This window comes from Alligator mississippiensis, chromosome 1, assembly GCF_030867095.1.
Source record: "Alligator mississippiensis isolate rAllMis1 chromosome 1, rAllMis1, whole genome shotgun sequence".
NCBI classification, from domain to species: Eukaryota; Metazoa; Chordata; order Crocodylia; family Alligatoridae; genus Alligator; species Alligator mississippiensis.
Genome location: NC_081824.1, coordinates 477,257,758 through 477,274,858, shown reverse-complemented (window position 1 = coordinate 477,274,858; position 17,101 = coordinate 477,257,758).

Sequence of the window (17,101 nt, the reverse complement as noted above, 5' to 3'; positions counted from 1 at the left end):
CTTAGGTCCTTGTGAGGCCTAGCTTCGTGAGGTTAGCCAACTTTGGTGTACTAATATTGTTTGATTTTCCTCAGTTAAACAAAAATAAGTGTTGGGACGTTTCCCCAATTGATCAATTCCACCTTTTGTTACTTTTTCTTCTTTGGGTAGGTGTATCCACACTTCATCACCTTTTTTATACTTATATGTCCACACTGGAAACTCTTTCTTTTCATGTTTCAACCACATGGTCTTATCATTATTGCACTGAATTAAGGTTGCATGCAATACTGCATCCCAGTTTTTAAAAGAAATTGATTTTAAATTTGTTTTCAATTGTGTCTTCAAAATACCAGTGTGTCTCTCCACAACCCCATTAGATTGTGGATGATAAGGAGTGTGCACATGGTGTTCTATATTGTTATTTCGGCACCATTCAATAAATCCTTTACTTTGAAATGGCAGACCACCATCTGTAGCAATTTGTTTTGGAATCTTCCATGAACCACCAATTTTTTCTAATGCTTTTACAACATCATTAGCTGTGGTATGTTTTAGTGGAACACAATTAATCATTCTTGTTCCCATATCCACTACTACCAGTCCACTTGGGAACCTTTTTGCATCTGTTAAAGGCCCCATTAGATCCACTTGCCATGTTTCACCTGGGTTGAAATAGTCACTTTTAAGATAATTATACGCATACTGATTTTTGGGTGAAATTTTGAACTGGTTACATACTTCACACTGTTGTCTAATTCTTTTCCTTAGATTATAGGCATTTATTGGCCCCCATCCATTAACTTCTAAAATTCGGTTTTCCCGTACTTGTTCCAATGCCCACTGTATTCATGTCACCATGTAAGGTATGGTTCTAATTCAGCTTCTTGGTTCTTTTCTATGCTAAAATGTTGTACTTCTTTATCCAAAGCTGCATGATGTTGGTTAGTATTTCTTGTATGACTTTTGGTGTGGGTAACAAATGTTGGGATTCTATGTGTAGTTAACACCTTCAAGATATTTTCCCAAATGTCTAAATGTACTACTGGCTTAGCTCCCTTTGTTAGCACTTGCCAAATGTACTTTCTATCTGTTACCAACTCCCAGATGTCTGAACCATGATTCAACATACAATGTTGTATTAATGCTTGCATCCCCTTCAATTCTAATAATTGGGCATTGCAATTATTAATGTTATTGGTTAGGTGAGTTACCTGACACTTGGTACACTTCCAACCAAATTTATCCCCATTTTTGGTTGAACCATCACTGAATCCCCATCCTTCCATAAACATGCCTCCATCATGTGTCCATTGTGGCATTATTTGTTGGCTGTCATTTGGGATTCTTCGCCCTTGCCAATTCTTTCCCCAGTTTTACATCAGGCTAGAGGTAACTTTACCCAAGTGTTCTGATTTCCTTCAAAATCAACAGGCGGAGCATTAAGATTCCCAAGCTCTGCCCCTGCAGGATGGTGGATCTTTGCATTCTCTGTTAACTCTCGGCTGTACCTTTTATAGCAGTGGTGTAACCCAAGTAATACTTTACCTGAAGTTCCATACCTAGCTTCAGATCCTTTAAGTGTGAGACTCCATAAGTCTATCACGTTACTTCCTTGGACTGCCTTTCCACTTAGCCAATCTATACCTGTCCTGATGTATAATTCCACTGGTAACTGATTATGTATTCGATGTAAAGTTAATTGTTTTGAACTTAAATCTGCTCCTATTCTTTCTACTTGGCCTTGAGCTGCTGCTGACCAGTGCTTACTTTTAATTGCTGCCCTGATTAGCTTGCTTTGTACTGTGGCATTTTCAATCCAGTCTCTTAACCAATTAATAATTCCTAATACTGCTTGCATTTCAGTTACAGTCTTTGGAGGTTTTTCTATTGCTTTCTTTAAAGCTGTTACCCATTTATCTTCTGGGGTTATTTCCTTTTCATTCATTTTTCTCCCCAAGAAGGTGAAACTTGTAGCTGCACATTTTGTTTTATCTGAATTTACCTTCCAACCTTCCTGAGTGAAATGTTTAATTAACAGCTTTAGAGTTTCATTAACCTGTTTCTCAGTGGGTCCAGTTATTAGTATATCATCTACATATTGCCAGATCTTTATTCCTTCAGCTATATAATTTGTGTTTGCCTGAAATTTGATAAGGGTTTTACCTATACAACTATCAGCTATAGCTGGTGAATTTTTATACCCCTGTGGACATACCTTCCATCGGTATGTGTTTCCATTAAGGTTCATGTTTAACAAACCTTCTTTGTCATTTATGGGGATTGAGAAAAACATATTCTTCAAATCAATACTTGCTCCCCATGGGTGTCTTTTAAATTTCTAATGGAATACAATATTTCTTGTGCAGTGTGATTTTGCATAATACTCACATCCTCTATTCTTAAATTGACTTCTCGATAATCTACTACTAATCTGACTTTCCCATGGCCCTTGTCTATAGTCCATGCAGGACTAACATATTTGCCTGGGGTGGTTAATTCTATGGCTCCTTCATCTATTAGCTCTTTTATTAATACTTGAGTTAGGCCTGATAATGAGTCCTTAATTTGGTAAGCACGCACCTTTTTTGGCATGGGTGAAATTTTACTCTTTAATTTAGGCTTGTGGAGTTCCTTCTCTGAGACTTCAATTGGCAACATCTCCTTTAATGATTCTTTTAGATAAGGATCATGCCTTATGCTATTCATGCCTAATATATTCTTTGAGCCAATTAATACTTCTATTTCTTTTCCCCCTGTTAGGATTATAGTTTCAACTGGATGTTTAGTATATTTCCCATTCACTCCCACAATGGTAATTTCTTTATTTTTTGGAATAAGTAAATGTGAGTCTGCCTTCCTGATCATACTAACTTGTGCCCCTGTATCCATTAGGAAAGTTGCTCTCTCTAATCTTAAATCTTTGGGATTCACGCATTCTAAGGTTACATAAGGGCGAGACTCTCCATTCAATTCTTGTTGTTCTGGCATCATTTCAGCTGTCTCGGGGGAGGGACAGAATTTTACTGGCTCTCCCCCCGTGACCCGTTTTTTGGGTTGCTTTGTTTCTCAGCAGTCCAGTCTTTCCAAGGTTTCCATCCATGGCTTATGGCTAACTGCTTGTATTCCTTCAGCGTATTCTTTCTTAATTCTTCCCTTTCAAACCCTTTACTTAGCAAGAATCCAAACATAGCCTTATCCTCTTTGGTTGGGGTAGGTTTGTTTGGACCCTTTCCTGTTACATATACTTTGGGCTTTTTCTTCATTTCTTCCTCCTGCACTATGGTTCCTATTTGATCAGCTACTTCCCAGGGTGTCTGCCCCACCAGCGGCAGTAGCCAGGCTTTTACTCCTGGAGTTTTCAGAACATTTGCTGCTACCTCTAACGACATCCTGTTGCAAATTACTTGTTCAGGAGTGCTGATAAACAAACAATCATTCCTTAATCTCTGTTGTACTGCCGAGAGGGTGTTTGGGGGTGCTGTCCAATGGGCAAAACTAATTCCCCATATTATGTACCTGATGTTATTCATGCCCCCTTCTAAATTTTGGGGAAAGCTTAGAGCTCCCAAATGATTTTTCACCCCAGTGGCAATTAATCCAGCTAAAGTTATGGGATACATGCCTCCCGGGATTATATTCATGGTATTTGTGAGAATTGCCCCCTTACTCCATCCCAAATTTCTTATTAGTGGAAGGGCCTCCTCTGAACTTAATAGGGTCCCTATTCCGTTTTCTTCCTCTATAATCCTTCCTACCCACACACAGCAATTTTCATTAGTACGTCGTGCTGTTGTCCTAGCCAAATCCTCTATTTCCTCCCTGTTCCTTTCTCTATAGATATTCTGCCTAATTGCAGGATTTGTGCCTTGTTGTTTCCAACTAGTAGTTACTATAGGGCATGCCTCCAGTATTGGCTCTGCTCTAGCTTTAGCTACTTCTCCTACCTCATAGTCAGCTTTTAATTCTTCCAATTCTACTGTAACTTCTGCATGTGGTGGTGGAGTGGATGGAGTAATTGGAGAGGGTGCAGTAGGTTGCACAGATCTTTTACTTGGTTTCTCTCCATGCTCCTCTGTTTCATTCACTTTGCTCTGGTTCATAACCAATTTTAAAACATTATTCTCGGCTGCTAAATTTTCTACCTCATGCAATAAGTGAATGATTCCCCGAGCTGCCTCTCCTAAGAGGAACGGGTAATTAGGTTTTTTCAAAGGACCTCCTGCTGCTTGTTTGCAACTTACTTCTAACTCTCTTAGTATCTCTCCTGCTTTTAAACACGTTACCTCCCTTGCTAGTGGCAATTTTAACTGATCGTAAACTCCTTTCCCTAACACCTTTCGCATTATCTCTCGAAAACCTCCCTCTTCTTTTCTACTTTCTTTCTTCCTACACACCTTTACTTCTGGCTGTACTTCTTTATTTTCTAAACTCCAATCTAGTAGACCATATGATTTCTGAATTCCTCCCAGACAGCATCTTAAACTTTCTTGTGTAAACATAAAACTATACGTGATTGTTTCATCCTCATTATTAAGATCCCTTATATTTACCTTCCAAGTTCCCTCATTATCATTGTGGAACGTGCAATGCTGCAACACATCATCCCATTTTGAAATGGGCAACCAGCGCATCCTGTTCGTGACGCCATGTCTCTAGTGGGTTATGGAATAGAGAAAATCCCACACAATTTACTGATTCGTTTTGATGCACTGGCTGGGGGAGTAGTTAGCTGATTGCACGATTTCACAATGATTACACACTTAATTTATACAACACAATTTTATTTTAAAACTCTTTGCTACGTATATAACACTGCTTAGCTTGAAGAAACACCACAAACATTAAAAACACAATTATTACATATATCAGAAACAATGCTCCGAATGCACTTCCTTCCCAAACAATACTATAAGAATTAGTGTTACAAAAACAACTACAATTGTAACTAAAAGTTAAATTTGAATCAATACTATTATTTTTCATATTATACTTACAATCCTAGAATTCCGAGAAGCCAAATACCAAAATATGGTTTCATTCCTCAGTAGTACGATTCAATGGGTTGGCCTCAGTAGTACGGTTCAATGAAATGGGCTCAGCAATACAATTCAATAGGCTGGCTTCAGCAGTGATAGGACTAAGTCCCCTTCCTTCAGTCCTTTTCAGGTGCTCCGCGGCTTCAGCGTGAACTAAGAGATTCGTGTTCACGGAGAGGGTAGTTCAGGTGATCAGTCTGACCCGGGCTATACTTGCGATTTTTCCTTCGTTGTTCTACAAGTATAGTCACCTCCAAATTGGGACAGTAAGTTACCGTTTTTATTGAACGAGCTGCCGTCAGTGGGCTCCTCCTACTCAATATATCACTGCTCCCAAATTTGGGCTCGGATCTTACTCAACAGATTCTTTTCCCTTCGTTGAGCATTTTAAATTACCTTTGGGAAACTTCCATATCACTGCAAATGCCCTTTTCTTACCAACTTGGTCAAAAGGCCCCAGGGTTTGATCTCTTGGAATTCAGGATATTTGCTCTCTTTGTAAAAGATTTCTAAAAGATGAAATTTAAATTAAGACTTTAAGCGAAGTCAGGATCTTTTGCACGTAGTCCCAAAACAAAGAACTAGATAAGGAGATAAATCTGATCTTCTTCCTGAAACTGGCTAATGGGCAACCTTTACAAACATTCAAACTATTTCATTCAATATGACACAGTCGTTCAACCAAGATCCGTCCGTCTTCCAGTCCGTTCATCGAAAACGAAAGAGATAGCGCGGTTATGGTTAAGGAAGCAGGCAGGAAAGGTAAAATGAGGATGGCAGAGGAGGAGCACTACCTCGAGGCGCAGTAAGCACATGATATCCATGAAAGATCCTCTTCAGCCGCAGCTCTGGTGCAAGGGCTGTCTGACCAAAGGCAGAAGAGGGAGATCCAGGGCAGAGATCTGGTTAAACAGTTCGCCCTCCAAAAGGGTAAGGGCTTGAAGCAAAACTGGGGGAAGTTGCCCATGAAAGCGGTGCAACGCTGAGACACTGGGAGGACCCACACGGTCAAAGGGCCGACAGTAGGCGGCAAGTAACACAGTGTATTCCCCAGCGCAGAGCTGGGAGCAGCGGGAGCCCCCGGCCTACAGACACAGAGGTGACAGTCACCACAGGGAGCACGTGTGAGACAGACCTGGGCCGTCTGTTCTTGTGCACAGACAAGAAATGGTGTTTGTTAGGACCTGGTGTTGGAGTCCCTTTCCTCACCCGCTGTCACAGTGCCCTGGAGGGAAACCCTTGCAGGGTCTAATCCTGGTTGGAGTCCCTCATTGTGAGCACCATCAGGCCGTGTGCAAGCCCAGCCCTGTCTCACACCTGGAGGCTGATGCAGCGGTGCGGCCGGACACGGCCGAGACGTGCACGCGGGGAGACCCGGAGAAGGTGACGCGCATCACAATGGCCCCTTCTAGAACCGGCTCGTCGCCGTGCGGCTCCTGGAGACGCGCACAGCAGTTGGACTGCTCCCGAGCCAACACTGCTTGGAGTCAGGTCACACCTGTGTCCTTGGTGTCACCCTGACCGCAAGGGTAAGTGTGGGCAAATGAGGGGGTGTTTGCACCCACACTTGGGGGGTCGTAGGGGTGGGTGACTTGTGGCTGGGGGAATTGTCACTTTTATGCTTTCGTTTCTTTCCTAAACATGACTTCAGTCCGCTTCAGTACAAGCCAAGGGCTGAAGACGAGGTGTGCTGGCCTGACATGGGGAGGCGGGGGGAGTGCTTGGAGCGATGCTATTTGGCTGGGCAGGCAAGGTGAGGGGTGCAGCGGAGCAGGCAGTGAGGATGCGGATGGTTGCTTTAGGGTTTCCATATTTCCAGGTCCAAAATGCAGGACACCTGTCACATGGCGGAGGGGGGGCGGGGGATATGACAGTGGGGGGCAGAGACATGCCAGTGCCCTGTCCCTGCCCATGCTGTTGCCCCTCAGTGCCAAGCCACAGCCCCCGCCAGCCCTGCTGCTGCCCCTCACCCCCAACCCACTGACCCCAGCCTGCCAGTGCCCCTCACCCCAAACTGCAGTACCCTGCCCCCCGGCCATGATGCTGTCCCTCGCTCCAGACATCAAGTAACTGGGAATGACTGGTTGTGTTTTCAACTTGCTCTTCAATATTTCTTTCATACAGCTATAGAAGACTGGACAGTCTTTTATCCCGGGAGAAAAATATGGGATCCTTTGGAAAGAGAGGAAGGTAAATCAAATAGAGATGCCGATTCTCACTGTCACGTACTCTTTTTGCCTTGCCTAATTTGAGAGATTCAGGTGTGAATTGGGGAAAGCAGTGCTGAGGGGAGGGGAAGGGCAGGGAGCTGCGCTGGAAAGGAGACGGCCCAGCCAGGTCTCTGCGCATAGCGGTGCAGTGAGCGCTGGAGCAGGGCCAGAAAAGGCAATATACTCCACGCAGGATTCGGAGAGAGCTCGTGCAGAAAGACCGAGCCCCGAGGCCCGCAGACACGCAACGACGCCTTACTTCACTTCCATTCCCCTCTTTACTCTAGGGAAGGAGAAGATGCTATTGCTGCTAACTTTGCCCTGGTTGAGCACTGAGGAAAAGGGCCGAGTGCTCAACCCAGCGATACCAGTTTTTCTGTTCGCTTTTTTGGTAATTGAACCTACCCCGAAATTCTGCTTCCAGTCTCATTGGTTGCCGTCCATTGACTCTGGGGGATTTACATAACCAAAACCTGATTATTAAAGTGTTTTGTGTTGGATGATAGCCTTGAAGGATCTTCCTTGGGGTCTTCTTGTCCTTTAATGCCTTAGTAGTCCCATCGATGCACTGTTTCTCTTACAAGTTTCCTGCTTTAATCTATTTTAAAAATGTATTTCTATGCATTTAATTGGGTGTCCAGACTGGAATCAACTCCCCGCAGTGGTGGTTCATAGATGCAGGGTGGGAAAGGCCCCGAGCAGATCATCGAGTCCGACCCCCTGCCTGGGCAGGAATGAATACTGGGCTCATACGAGCCCTGGTAAGCTGAAGCTCATCTGACCCAGCTAGTTGTTATCCAGGCTCCTTGGAAAGACCTCCGAGGTAGGAGCCAGCACCGCTCCCCTTGGCAGCTGGTTCCAGATCCTGGCCGCCCTGACTGTGACCCTGCAGGGTGCAGTCACCTCCCCTGGAAATCTTCAGGAGCAGACGGGACGGTCACCTTGCCGCGGTGGCTTGAGCCCCGGTGTCTTGTCCTGCCTGGTGCAGGGGCTGGACCCGCTCTGTCGGCCTCTCCTGGATTTCAGTTTCCAGTTTCTAAACAAGTTGATGCAAACGGACTCCTAAAACTTCCTACTTAATATCATAACACTTTTCTTCTTGCCTTCATGCTTCCTTTTTTTGTGAAGAGGTATGGCTCTGTGCCAGGGTGCTCATGGTCCATGTCTCCATGATGGCATGCTTGTGAACTTAAAGTAAGGATAAAGGATAAAGCAGGCTCCCTGCACACGTATAGGAGCTCATAGTGACTCACTGAAATAATAGCAATGTTTTTGCATTTTGCTTTTAGTAGTACATGCATTCAGCACAGCTCTGCCCAGCCAGGCTGTGTTTCTGGCAGCACACACTGTTGTCACGTGGACCGTGCCACTTTTGCTTCTTTTCTTTTTTGACACCAGGATCTCCCAGCGTCAAACTTCGGCACCACGCTGTAAATGTGCAGCATGGCAAATGAGTGCATGTGCACCACGTGTGGTCTGTGGGGCCTGAAATGGTTTTGAGGTGCCACAAACTGCATGAAAGGGGGAGCAATGCTTCCCCTTTCCGCAGTTTGTGCACGCTCATCGGGACGCTCATCGGGCCACGCTTTATGCGTGCAAAAAAATGGAACAATTGCATTTTGAATTCTTTTCTCTTTTTTTCTCTCTGATTTATTTTGGTTTTATTTTGAAAGGTGTAGATGTACTTAGCACCTAAGCACCTTGGCTCCTTACACCAGTAGAAGTAATAATTTCCAATTAACTAGGTTTTGAACTCCTCAACAGGGCATCTCAGGAGGAGGGACAAGGATGGAGATGCATCCCTCTGCCATCCTGCCTCGAGCACTGCCGCACGCGGGAGCCGAGGCCCGAAGCAGGCAGCCAGACAGGGCAGCAGATGTTTGCCACAGCAGAGTCAAGGGCCTGGGACGCTGTGTGGCAGCAGCAGCTGCGGCTGCAGCGGGCAGGCCAGGAGCGGGTAAGACCATCCACCGCTCGGTCTCCCCCACGCGCAACCCACCCTCCCTTCTATGCCCCGGGGTCAAAAATGAGTAGTTGTACCCCTGTCTGCCCACTCCGGGACAGCCTCCATTTCAAAATCCTAGATGTTATCCTCCCTTTTGAAGAACCCTTTCCAAACTAACCATGTCCATTTGTAGCCTAACTGGTAAGAAAACCAATCACTCTTTCAACATCACAACCAAACGGCAAATTGAGCTAGTACCGGCGGGGCTGTCTTTACCCATCCAGATCGGAAGTTGTTCCAGACTTTGAGAAGCGGTCAGAATTTGGCCGTCCCCCACGACCGTCCTGTTTGATCAGAAACCAATTGTATTTGGAGACATCCTGAGGCGGAGGGTTGAGGCCCCATTTTGAATGCAAAGTGCTGAGTTTGATGATTGCTGAGGAGACAGTTGCAAAGGATGCTGTCTTTATTCACAGAGACTTTTGTCATTCGTTTCCATAGCTACAAAAATGGGGTGCTTCTTTGCATCACAACTCATTGCCATTTGTTGCACACCAACATCATAGATTAAAAGTAACACCTCTTTGGTGCCTGCTGCCCAGCGGACTGCTGCTAGAGATGACTACCAGCTGTGATCTGGAGACATCCTCTGTGGCACCCTTGAAAGGTCCCCTGGGGCACCCCGACTACCAATCCTTGATCTAGAACGTGTGCACTTTGACACGTGCTCTTACAGGGTAAGCTGTGGGCAATTTAGTGGACATAGCGTAAAACTTGTATGCTGCTAAAATGCTCCTTCCCGTTATCAGAGAGAATAGCTCCTGAAGTATGGAACATCTTCTGGATCGGTTTGATATTCCACAGCTAAAATATAAGCACATGCACGAGGTGGAGAGCACTCAGATCAAGTCACGCATGACACAGTGCATCTCAGTCTTAAGGTGCAGGCAGACATGACATTTGAAATGTCTCCAGGCATAGCTGGCTTGGGGCTGTTTCAAAAAGGGAACCACCGCAGGACATTGCACGGCACCTGCAGTGGCCCCTGGCTGGAGCACTTGGAAATCTCCACGGGGCTGCAGCAATCGGTGGCTTTGCTGCCCCTTTCCGCCTCCCCACACAGGGCAGAGGAACGGAGGATGCTGCCAGTGCTGCTCCGCTCCCGTTCCCCCCTCCCCCAAACCCTCTCCCTTACTGACATGGGCTCGAGAGTGGGAGTGCGGGGAGGGCAGTGGTGGGGGTGTGGTGGTGTGGTAGGAGGTCACTCGGGGAGGGGGCATGGGGGTGTAGTGGTGAAGGAAGCAAGGAGTCTAGTGCAGGGGCTTGCAGAGTTTGGTGGATTTGGGCTCTTGAACCCCCAGTCCCCTGTCCTCTCCATTTGTTGGTGGAGCAGAGGGGTAGACTGGGGTGTCAGGGGGATTGGGATAGAGAACCTGGCTCAGGTGGTGATACAGCGTCTGGGCTCTGGCTCCATTCTGAATTGTGTTACTGACTCCTTTAGTGAATGTGTGCACTCCCCTTCTCTGCCTTTCAGTCTGCTGAAGAGAAAAACCAGTTCCTGTGATATTTGTGTCTCACTAAGGTGGTATAAGGAGAGCAGCCCATGCTTAGAGCACTTTAGCTGAGGCTGGCTTGTGTCTGAGGTTGGTGTTTGTACAAGGCAAGGTCCATGATGGGTATCTGATAGTATGGAGGTGGGAGTGTGTCTCAGCCTCACGTTAAGCAAGGAAACAAGATCCGTGTAATGTGCTGTATCTGTCGTGTGTTTTGTGGCATAGAGTGGGAGAGTAGGTACAAACCAATGTTGTGTAGAGCTGATACAGAGCGCATACGACGGTCTGAAGGTGTTTTCTTGATTAATAGTGGGAAGGTGGCCCATGAAGAGAGAGGAAAGTGGAAGATCTGGTAGTTTGGGTAGGTGGAACTCATGTGACCAGTGGGTGGCTGGTACACACTAGTACATCAAGCATGGGACATTATTATGAGAGCAAGTGCCTGGGATTGCAAACGCTGAAGATGTAGCATGAGCCGCTGTGAGGATTGTTGGACTATTGAAAGAAGGTGTGACTGCTCGAAGCCCTCTAGATTAGGTCGAATGTCCAGCGGTCGATGCAGGGAGATCTAAATGGTGACCCTGACTCTCGTCTGCCACGTCTTGATGTAAGAAGTCTGCTGTCAGGAGCACTGAATTCTAGACACCACTAAACATCAGGACATAGGGACAATTAATCCTATGTCTCCGAACTTCCCTTGTAGCCCCTCGTAGGGACACTGGGAATTCAGTCCTACATGTAAACTGAAACTCGCAGGTCTCGCTCTTTTCAGAACTAGCTTGTATTTATTCAATTCTTGTTCTTTATTCTAGGACCTCACGTATCTCTGGGCACAAGACCTGGAGCTCATTAAATATCCCCAGGTAATCCGACGGCCACGTCCAATTCAGGTACGTCTTCCTTCCAGTCTCCCTTACCAAGTCAGAAAAACCAAGACTACCCGACCAGGAACTTGGGCTGTAGCCCTCCTGGGCAGTATCCTCTCTAACTCCTTTCTCCCTGGAGAATCCAAATGAAATGAAAGGGGTCTTTCCCCTTGAATGAGACAAAGTGCACGTGTTGTTCTGACTTGAGAGTCTGCAATTCTGTGTAGCTGCCAGCAAAGCAAGTCCTTTAAACAACAGAAACTGAAAAAAAAGCCTACTTGTTGCAGTTGGGGTTGAGCCGCCTTCCCCGGCAAGCCCTTCAGCTCCTTGCCGCAGTCCCGGTTGGTGCCTGGTGTTCCCTGAGACGCCTCTTCAGCTGGTCTCTCCCAGCTCAATATAGCTCCTGCGAGCTTCCCAGCCAGCTGGCTGCTGGCTCGTTGCTGCTGCGGCCGTATCGCCTGTCCTCCCAGGTTCCTGGACTCGTGACCTCCGCCCCTTGTTTTCATCTGGGTCCTTTCCTTTGTGAGGCTGCTCTAGTGTTACGGAGCTGCTGCTCTGCAACTGTGGCTCCCGGGGAACTGTTTTTTCTTTTGCTGGCTCCTGTTGGCACTTAGGAAGTATCCTCGCTGTCTTCTCCTGCTCTCTACAGCAGCTCTAAGGTTTTCTACATTCAGGAGGAAGGTAGGCAGTTTACTGGCAGGAGCTAAGCTTTTCTTGGACGTTTCTAACACGTTGGCCTTGTGGGCAGCCAGGAAAGGATGGAGGAGAAAGTTCTAAGAGCTCCAAATGTGCGTTCCCAGCAATGAGAATAATATTGCCTTGAGAGAAAAAGGTGGCAGCAACTTGTGAGAGTAGGCAAAAGCCCGTAGGGGTTACAGACCCCCCAGAGAGTATTTTAAAATGGAAATTTGGCTTCGAATCTCCTTCTTTATGGATGGTTGTTTTTTTTAAAAATAAGAATGATCTTTTAAAGAGTTTTCTTTTTAATTGACCGATACATATTTACAGCTGTAACTCTGATACCTGTTTTCTGAGAATAAAACGTCCTATTTTTATAATGCATGTTTGTGAATCACCTGATAATATTTTTAGTTGCCTTATTCAGTTTGACGTGAAGTCCATTTATCCCAACATTTGTCAAGGATGAATGTGTTGTGAGTCTCCACAAAAAGCGAAGCAATTTCTGTCATTTTATCACTTGAAAACAAAGTGCTGAAGCGCTCCAGATTGGATTCCCTGTCCTGTTCCCATTCGGACCCTGCATGTCTTCGTACCTGAAAGGTGGATCCACACGTCCCAATTTTTTGAGTCGCCTTGCCTGTTTGTGCGAGTTCTGTAAAGGGCAATGTGCACGTACGGAGTTGGGTACATAGACACAAGTGTACTTAAACATCATTCGGATCAACGCTCAAAATCTTTTAGGAATTTCCTTAAAGGAAAAGGAAGTTTGGAGATGCAACTGGTGCCACCTTAGTCAGGGGGTGCACGTGCCCCGACAGTGACCAGTCAGTGGCCGGTCTCGCTGCCTGGGGGCAGACCCCCCCATAGCCGATTGCGCTGACTGGAAAGTGGGCGCAGCACTCTCAGAAGTGGCTGCGGTGCTCCCAGAAGTGCCAGTGGCGCTTCAGCTGGCTCCCCCGCTCCCCGGATGGCCCTCGCAGGGCAGTCACGGGCACTCCCAGCTGCCCCCTCTTGTCCATCACCAAAGCAGGGAGCATCTTTTATCGATCTCGAACTTTCCACCCCGGCTCTCGTCGCACACAAGTCACTGAATCACTCCCAGGGACCATTTCCCACTAATAACATATATTTGCCTCTCGAGTAATAATGATGGCTTGTTCCCATTAACTTGCCTGGGCTTGGATCAGGCTCCAGCCAGTGCAAGGGCACGTCTAAAAGTGACAAGAAATATTGTATCTAGATGTAAAACTGGAAGTGGGACAATGGGAGACAAAATACATTGCTACCTCTGGGATATGCCTGGACTCGTGGGATTAACACCCTTCCTTCACAAGACGAGTTTGATTCCCCTTGGTCAAGCCTTAGTTTCTGTCTCCTCTACCGACATGCACTTCTGATAAGAGAGCTCCCCGCTCCAGCGCTGGGTGGACGTGGGGTTTGGCACCGGTTCAGAGGAGGCCACTGTGGACTCGTGCTGGTTCCTCTGTCCTGGATGTGTGTCTCCCCGCTAGCGCGTCCCAGCGCTGGTCTGGTTGGGAGAGGAGAGATGTGCTTGTCTCTGGGGTTCAGTTAGCTACGGAGATGGGGAGGGAGGATGTCAAGGTAATACTGTCCAATAGGAGAGCCGGTTGTTCACCATTGGTGCCATCTCTAGACCGGCCATCAAAATAACGACACTTCAGTAATTTGTGCTCTCCGATCATCTGTGTTATCAAATGGCCAAACTGAATTAGAGTTTCAGAGTGGGGACTCTCCTTGTTTTCTGATTCATGTCAAGCTTTGGGTCTTTTGTTTCACAGGCTGCGGGGGACTGCAGAGCTAGCCTGGAGAAGGACATCTTTCTCATCCTCAGGGATTTGACCCATGCTGAAGGGTTTTTAAAATCTTACCGGGCTTTCCTGCCACCAGGCCAAGTCCTGGACCTTCTCCTCAGCAGGTAAGAGCCAAGAGCTGTGGAGGAAGCTGTAATAGCCTTGAGAGGTGGGGCATTGCGAGCAATGATGTCAGATAGTTTTGAAGAAGGCGTGATTAAGAAGCCAAATGATATGGATGTTTTTCTAACAAGCCTGACAAATTCAGTGTTTCAGTTGAAACTGGGTTGAAAATGCCTCCCCCATCCAAGCACTTTATCAAAGAAGGAGACCGAGAAGTAAAATGGACGGTTTGGTTCTTTAGCGGACAGGTAGGACAGCTGGAGGCAAGCAGTCCTCCGAACAGCTGGACACACTGCTGGAAAAAGCAGGGTCACCAATGCAGGCGGTCACTGTCCCTCCGCAGAACTCTTTGCTCCATGAATCGGGCTCTGCTGGATCAGGAGAGGGATTTCACAGGGCTAAAGGCACAAAGCATTGCTGTCCCTTCCTCCCCCTGCGCCACAATGCTCCCCCAACTCTGCTCTCGTGGAGAGACAGCAGACCGACAGCTTTGGTTTTCAGGGAAAACCCTGGTTGAGCCGGACGAAGGGGATGAAAGACAACGATGTTCTTCATCTTTTTTCTCTAACATGGTTTGACTAGAGAAATCTTCATGTTTCATTGTCTGGGCAAGGCTCTGACGTAGACTGTCTTACTCTTCTGACATAGACCGTTTTTTAAATAAATGTTGAAAGTATCCATTTTGATATTTAGGCATGGGCACCTGGAGATCCCACGAGCAGCAGGAGACGCCAGCCAGGCCAGACAAGAACTTGGGAAGTAAGTGTGGCTTTCTGCTGTACAGGAAAACCTCAGTCAGGATTCAGAGGATGTGGTAAACTTATCTATCTATCTATCTATCTATCTATCTATCTATCTATCTATCTATCTATCTATCTATCTATCTATCTATCTATCTATCTATCTACATAGGCTGTATCTCTCTATCTGGCTCTATCTATCTATCTAGAAGTCTATCTATCTAGATAGAGAGAGAGAGAGAGAGAGAGAGAGAGAGAGAGAGAGAGACAGCCTTATTTGTATAAAGAATTAACTGTACGATGCCTACACGAATTGCCAGAGACTGGGATGCTGCCCCAAAACTGAACAGATGTAGTCTTTTATTTGTGGATCCATCATTTCTAGGAGAGCAAACAAAGCATGCAACACTAATAAACGTGGCCCAAATGTAGCAAGAAAAAAGAAAGCAAGAAAAGTAGGAAGCGAGAATAGCCAGGCGATTTGTGTTGTGTAAAGGTTGGGTTTGGGGCAGGATGTTTGTGTTTTGCCTGTGTCTCCTCTACTTGTTTGCCATAATACTGGACCAAATTGGAGGATGCTGCTATAGCTAAACAAAGTTATAATTGTCCTATATTTTGCATCTTGAGGATACAATTCAGTATTCATTCCCTAGTTTGGATCAGTAATTGGGAGTGGTAAAACGGGTGTCAGTGAGATCAGACCATGATTAAGTAAAACGGCGCCCAGATCACAATTCCTTGCTGGCTCACAGCAGAAGGGATATATTCATCTACTTGATACAGGTTTGAATGACAAATATCACTGTGATAAAGCCTGACTATGACGGTGTTTTGTCAATGTATTTGTTTTCAGCCCACTAGCCCTGCTGTTTTCCATGTGGCTGCACAACTTTGCGGAGGATTTTAGGGAGCCACCAAGTTTTAATACCTTGAACAAAGTTGTGGCATACCTGGAAAGGAACATGCCTGCCTCCCAGCCATTAAAAGAGGCAAAACAACTGCTGGTTAAGTTTCAGCGAGAACAAGTTGAAAATGAGAGTAAGTTATATTTTTGCTCAAGCTATCACTACCTAATCTCCCAAACCTCACTAAAGAATTGCATTTTGGGGGGTTAATGTTACCAACATTCAGATCGCCAAGGTTGCTAATAGGTGTCTAATGAGGTTGTGTCCTGGGTTTGGTTTCAGTGGGCCAAGAAAATGTTCAGGTCTACGTTGAGATCCAACTGTTGCTCAAAGTGAGCACAAGTTTCCAGCGGGGTTCTTCTTGCATTTATTTCTTGTAGTCATATTTGAAAAAGGTCCTTAAACTTTGAGCGACAGACACCTCACTTGAATGAGAATGAAATGATCCAAATCTTGAAATAACGGACAGTAATTACATTAAATTGTCTGTGTGCCAGGGAGTGCGGAGAGGGCAGGTCAGAGTCTCATTTGCGAGTGTGATAGGAACAGTTTGATAGCGATCACTTATTTTATGCGTTCATCAGGTTTGCTCGTGTTTATACAAAGCTGAACAATTTATTCTTTCAAAAGTTCATCATGCTTCTCCGTGAGCACATGTAAAGACTCGGTGCTGAGTCATTGTTGTAAGGGATTTATTTAGTGAGAAACATGTAGACGGAGCTTTCTATATGCAGCCTGAACTCTACAGACCCCCTCGACGACTCTATGCAGCCTCCACCCATGTGGATTAGACTGCAAGGCTGGGACAAGAGATATCCCAAAGGGCTCTGACAGATGTGATTTGACTCCATAAAGTTAAGATAAAGAGAGCGAGAGGAGAGATTCCAGTTGTGGGGGAGAAGAATCAGAAAAGGAGGAGAGAGAGATGATTTTTGTAAACAATTGTTATAAAATGTCATTTCTGTGGCTTCTTTTCATCAAATATCCACACTTAACTAAGGCTGGTGCAGCCATTTTCACTCGCCTCATTTAGCTTCAAATAATTGGTGTATCTAGGCCAGCCCAGGGACCAGCTCGAGGACCAGCCCGGGGAGCAGGCCAAGGACCAGCCTGGGGAGCAGCCCAAGGACCAGCCCAAGTCCCAACCCAGGGACCAGCCCGGGGACTTGCCAGAGGGCTATCCCAGGGACCTGCCAGAGGGCCAGCCCAGGCACCTGCCCAAGGACCAGCCCAAGTACCAACCCAGGGA